We start from the raw sequence: 6,402 nt of genomic DNA, 5'->3' as shown, positions 1-6,402 counted from the left end.
GGTGGTTCCTCCAGAGTGATGATACACTTAGTAAATCCAAAGCGGAATCTTTTAGCTCACATATCGACTTTTATTTGTCAGAACATCTCTGTACAGATGAGTTTTGGCTGGAAAGCATCTGTACAGAGACATTCTGACAAATAAAAATCTAATGATGCAAAGTGCAGTGCAGCCCTTTCTTGTTTGATTTAGTTATTCTTTTGGCCCCACACTCAAAGTTAGAAAATGATTGGGAGTGAAGACTGCTGTTTTTTTCCTCACATATTATGACCAATCATGTTCATGTTCAAAAAGTTATTCACGTGATTGACAGTGAGGGGAGAATTCTGACATATTGGTCTTTGGTATTTAATATTTCAAGTGTATATATCCACTTCCAATTTACACACACACACACACACACACACACACACACACACACACACACAAAAAAGGAACTTGTTCTTGTTTCTAAGATTCCTATTCTTGGCTGCAGGAGTGGAACCCAGTGTGGTCTTCTGCTGTTGCATGCTGAGGTGCTTTTCTGCTCACCACAGTTGTAAAGAGTTGCTATGAGTTACTATATCCTTCCTGACAGCTCGAACCAATCTGGCCATTTTCCTCTGACCTATCTTATCAACAAGGCATTTCCACCCACAGAACTGTCGCTCATTCAGTGTTTTTTGTTTTTCGCACCATTCTGTATAAACTGTAGAGACTGTTGTGTGTGAAAACCCCCAGAAGATCAGCAGTTTCTGAAATACTCAAACCAGTCTATCTGGCACCAACAACCATGCTACAGTGAAAGTTACAGACAGGGTCGGACTGGGAACAAATTTCGGCCCTGGCATTTTTCCTCTGGACCAGCCCACTATTGGCCCGACGAAACCACCCCCAAACACGCACTCACACACATCCACCCACCCGTCCACACCGAACCCCCAATGAACAAATACCAGACACCTAAACACCATGAAAACACACTTTCACTGTCATTTCAATTTCACCTTGAACATATTACAAAACAGAAGCACACAAGCTTTTGTGTCTCCAAAATGTGTGTGTGTGGGATTAAAATTAACGTCGTGCCGTCGACGCGATAAATTCTCATCGGGAGAATTTGTGTGTGTGTGTGTGTGTGTGTGTGTGTGTGTGTTTACCTTACCTTACAGGAGACAGTCTCGGGGATGGCCATGCACGTTAGGTGTTTTTCAAAAAATAAAGACAGTTCGTTTTGGTTAGGGCGGCTGAAATAGTCCATAGCAGGCTCGGCCTCAGACGTAATCCTCTCTGAAGGAACGTTAACACTGGAAGTGCTAGCATGAATTTGAGCATGATGATCAACTTCGGGTTCTGTAATCTCCTGTGCGTCCTTTCCCTCGACCTGCTCACTGGCCACGGAATCCTCCGAGTCCGACCCAACATACACATCACTTGGCTTTGAGCCTGTACTGACCTCTCCAGTAACGTTGTCCTCATTTTCGCCCATTGAACTTGTAGTAGGGACGTCGGGAACACTAGCAGCAACGCTAGTAGTAGCACTACTGGCCACAGCAAACAAATTATCTATTTTAAAACACTTGGAAGCGTCAGCTTGAAGAGCTTTCTGCTTTTTGTCGCGAATCTTCTCCGCTCCCCCTTTTCTCTTTTTGCCACCTCTTTCCATTATTTATTCAGTGAATATATGCACAACACACATCCGTGTTCCCATGAACCTGCGCAACTCATAACATCAAACGGTAGACGACAGCCGTTAGATTCCTTCCCCATCATGCACCGCTACACATTTTTGCAAAATCTTTGAACAGAAATCCACCAAATACAAAAGGAACATCGTAGTTTGGCTTCAACAAAGTTTTTAGTTTAGTTTGTTTTAGTTTGTTGTAAGGATTTTACAGTTAAAAGAAGAAAAAATTACGCCACATGCCCACCATGACAAAGATGTGTATCAAAAGTAAGGGGTATATAAACTGCACGCTCCCCCCATAAATCATGATATGCTTCGTCGAAAATGTAATAGCGGATTTTCTATTGTTAGTAGTCACTTGTAACTGCTATGTGGAGAACAGGGCCGGTGTTAACTTGTGAGGGCCGGCCCAGAGCACGTCTGAGGTACAGCGGCCCACCAGGATAATGCCCAAAATCACAGATTACCAGTCCGAGCCTGGTTACAGAGATCACAATTTTTTTTCCATTCTGATGTTTGAAGCGAACATTAACTGAAGCTATTGGCTTGTATCCACATGACTTTATGCATTGTGCTTCTGTCAAGGAATTGGCTGATTAGATAACTACATAAAACAGCAGGTGTATGGGTGTACCTAATAAAGTGGCCGGTGTTACATAAACATAAATCACATTCTAAATATAAATACAAAAACAATGTTATTGGGCAAATTTATTTACAGTTTACACAGTGTCTCGACTTTTTTTTTTGGAAGCAGGCTTGTAAATTGGAAGTGAGAGTATATTAAATAATGAAAATAAATGTGTCTGTATATGTATTTCCCATCACTATATATGAACAAATATATACATCACTTTAACTGTGAATTTTCAGCTTTTAATGTTTGATTTCAGTAAGAGGTTAATAAGAGGGCAAAAATAGTGCATGACATATTAGTCATAATCCTGTTTGTGTGTGTAATTAACTGAATTTAGATATTGTCTTCTACATTAAAACAGGAAATTAAAATTCCTATTTTACTCTTACTTACACTATTCATCCTCTTTTCCCTGAAAAATCTCATAATTACAGATTTAAGTAGATAAGAGAAGCACCTTGCTATATCAAATACCATTTTACTTAAGTGCAGTGTTTATAGGCCTACTTCTGATCTTCTCACGGATGTCAACTGTCATGAACAATGTGGTAACGCTTTACATGAGTGCTTTTTTCATTGTGCGACATTATGCCATAAGCCCTTCATGACACCTGATATAAACCTTAATAAACATTCATAAGGAGTTTTTAAAATAGGAGTTAGTTGATATTTTTAATGACAACCGTAGTCCGTTTGACATGTTTTATTTTAATTATGTAAGAATAATCCTTTATAAATGCTAATGTAGTTTCATCTTGCTTTATGTAGCCTTATGAACACTGTCCTTAAGCGACAGGTTAGAAAGAAGAGGTCAGAATATTCCTTTATCAGATTCACTTCAGCTCAGTGATAGAACAGAAAGAGATTAGAGACAAAGAGCTTAGCATAAACCTGTAGCATTAAACCACACAAAGCATCCACACACTCAGGATGTCAGACTATCACATTCATTCTCCCACACACACCAACATACTGATAAACACAGATGTCTGCTGCTTATTCCTCTGCTCATATGTTCTGTACCTCCGTGCTTGTAGTGCTGCTTAACTAAAACTGCACAACAAATCTTTTTTGATCTCATGATATCAGTCATGTAAAAGTTTAAAATGACATTTTGAACAAATTAAAGCATAAGAACACAGAAGACATTTTATGCATACCACTCATATGCATGTTGCAGTTCAAGCATGAATGGAATGGATGGACGTGAAGGAATTTATTCACTGTGTTAATCTCTACGTGTAATCTGTTGTCAGCTGTCATTGTGCTCTGCTGCATTTGAACTACAGAGATAATCCGCTTTTCTGACCTGAGGATGAGGAAGAGATGGCACTTATCCAACCACCCACTCGCCCTCTTTCCTACACACTGACACAAATTACGTTTTATAGGTGCACTGCTATTAAACAAAAGTTATATTCATTCACAATAATATAAATGCTGCTGTTGATAGATATAGAAATTATTTTACCCAAATTCATTATACAATTTAGTATGAAATGATAAACAATGAATGGGGCACAGCAAATTCCCCAGTGTTGAATTAACACTTTCAGAGTTCATTTGTGTCCAATTGGACACATATAAACACAGTAGGGTGTTAAATCAACACTCTGGGTGTTAATTCAACACTGGGGATTTTGCTCTGTGTGTGTGTGTGTGTGTGTGTGTGTGTGTGTGTGTATTTATTTATTTATTTATTTCTATCTATCCACATTCACTGGATATGAACAATTGCGCACTCTGATTGGCTAATCTACTACTAGGATATCAGCTTATATACTGTCAGTAGAGAAAAACAAAATGGGGGAGCGTGTTGCTGAACCAGGATGAAATAAAAACTCTACTCAAAACCAAAATAAATAAATAAAACAAGCAACAAAATATGGAATAAAAGTATTTGATGGTAAGAATGTATCTTTTTTTATTTTTCAAGAATTATTATTATTATAGGGGCGGCACGGTGGTGTAGTGGTTAGCGCTGTCGCCTCACAGCAAGAAGGTCTGGGTTCGAGCCCCGGGGCCGGCAAGGGCCTTTCTGTGCGGAGTTTGCATGTTCTCCCCGTGTCCATGTGGGTTTCCTCCGGGTGCTCCGGTTTCCCCCACAGTCCAAAGACATGCAGGTTAGGTTAACTGGTGACTCTAAATTGACCGTAGGTGTGAATGGTTGTCTGTGTCTACAGTATGTGTCAGCCCTGTGATGACCTGGCGACTTGTCCAGGGTGTACCCTGCCTTTCGCCCGTAGTCAGCTGGGATAGGCTCCAGCTTGCCTGCGACCCTGTAGAACAGGATAAAGCGGCTAGAGAAGATGAGATGAGATATTATTATTATTATTATAGACTTTTTCACAAATTGCTACTGTCATTTAGCTGGTTTGTTTACATTCTAAGTGGAAATGCTTTTGTCAGATGTTTTATATAAAGTTTTTATTTATCGGATTTGCAAAAAATAAAGATAAAAGTGCTCTGTTTCTTAAAATCCAGTGAATGTGGATATAATAAAACAGTTATTCCACTCAATCTTGTCATACATGGCCTATAGCCAACTCAGTGCTACGCACCTCCTTGGCTATCAGCTCATGTACGACTTGATTTCGTGGAAAAACTTTATATATATATATATATATATATATATATATATATGTGTGTGTGTGTGTGTGTATCAGGGCTCGAAATTCATATATTTTTTCACCAGCCAGCCGGACTAGTTACCTTCCAAAGTAACTTGCCAAACAAAAAATCAACTAGCCAAAATTTGTTCATGTATGAATTTTACTTCTGTCAAAAATAACACAAAAGAGAGTAGTTACCATTGTTCATGACTAATGTGCATTTATTTCAAGACCCGAGTATTTTGATACTGGGTTTTTTTTGCACACTTTATAAACCGGCATTTGCTGTTCTACGTCCTCCTCGCGATGTCCCAAAAAATGCCAGATGACTGACCCCTTACTAGTTCTTTTAGGAACCAATTCGTCCACTTCCATTTTTAATTTGTCACTGAAATTGACAGAGTTTACACGGTAGCCTATGCAACACCAGCGATTGTACGAACTGAGTCAGCGCTGTAAACCGAAACCAGAAAATCTTCCCGCAAGTTCCTTTCAGCACCGAGATGTCACCCGGGATTGGTTGGCGAGTGTGTGACGTTATTGTTTTTTTTTACCCTTAGGCAGCCTCTCACGTTACTGCCTGAGGGACAGGGAGAAAACCACCGGAAAAGGTTTTAAACAAACGCAACAAACACGAAACAAACGCAAGTCGGCAGATGACCATAAAATACTCGATAGTTACGATATAATAATTATATGTATCTCACACAGAATTTTCGGAGATATATCGCACAGTCCTAGTCTGAATCTTCGCTTCATATATATTTTTTATTTTCAACTAGCCAGCCAGGCTGCCTAGTGACAGGAATTACCCGCCAAATGACAAATTAAGTCGCCTCAGGCGACCGGACCACCGCGAATTTCGAGCCCTGTATATATATCGGGGCGGCACGGTGGTGTAGTGGTTAGCGCTGTCGCCTCACAGCAAGAAGGTCCTGGGTTCGAGCCCCGGGGCCGGCGAGGGCCTTTCTGTGCGGAGTTTGCATGTTCTCCCCATGTCCGCGTGGGTTTCCTCCGGGTGCTCCGGTTTCCCCCACAGTCCAAAGACATGCAGGTTAGGTTAACTGGTGACTCTAAATTGACCGTAGGTGTGAATGTGAGTGTGAATGGTTGTCTGTGTCTATGTGCCAGCCCTGTGATGACCTGGCGACTTGTCCAGGGTGTACCCCGCCTTTCGCCCGTAGTCAGCTGGGATAGGCTCCAGCTTGCCTGCGACCCTGTAGAAGGATAAAGCAACTAGAGATGATGAGATGAGATATATACACACCAATTTCTCCAAGTATTTTTCAAAACATTTAACATAATTCTTGATGTTTTACAATTTAAGACATTTAGTCACCGCACACATTTCAACATTTTTTTTTCAGTTTCCTAATTGATTTGAAATTAGATAGCACTACCATCATATATGTCATTTGAATATATACACATGACAGCCTTCTTTACTCTAAAAGGTCTTGAAATAGTCAGTAAGGAATCAAAAATAC

The sequence above is a fragment of the Neoarius graeffei genome, chromosome 7, assembly GCF_027579695.1.
Source record: "Neoarius graeffei isolate fNeoGra1 chromosome 7, fNeoGra1.pri, whole genome shotgun sequence".
NCBI classification, from domain to species: domain Eukaryota; kingdom Metazoa; phylum Chordata; class Actinopteri; order Siluriformes; family Ariidae; genus Neoarius; species Neoarius graeffei.
This window is presented reverse-complemented; position numbering follows the sequence as displayed.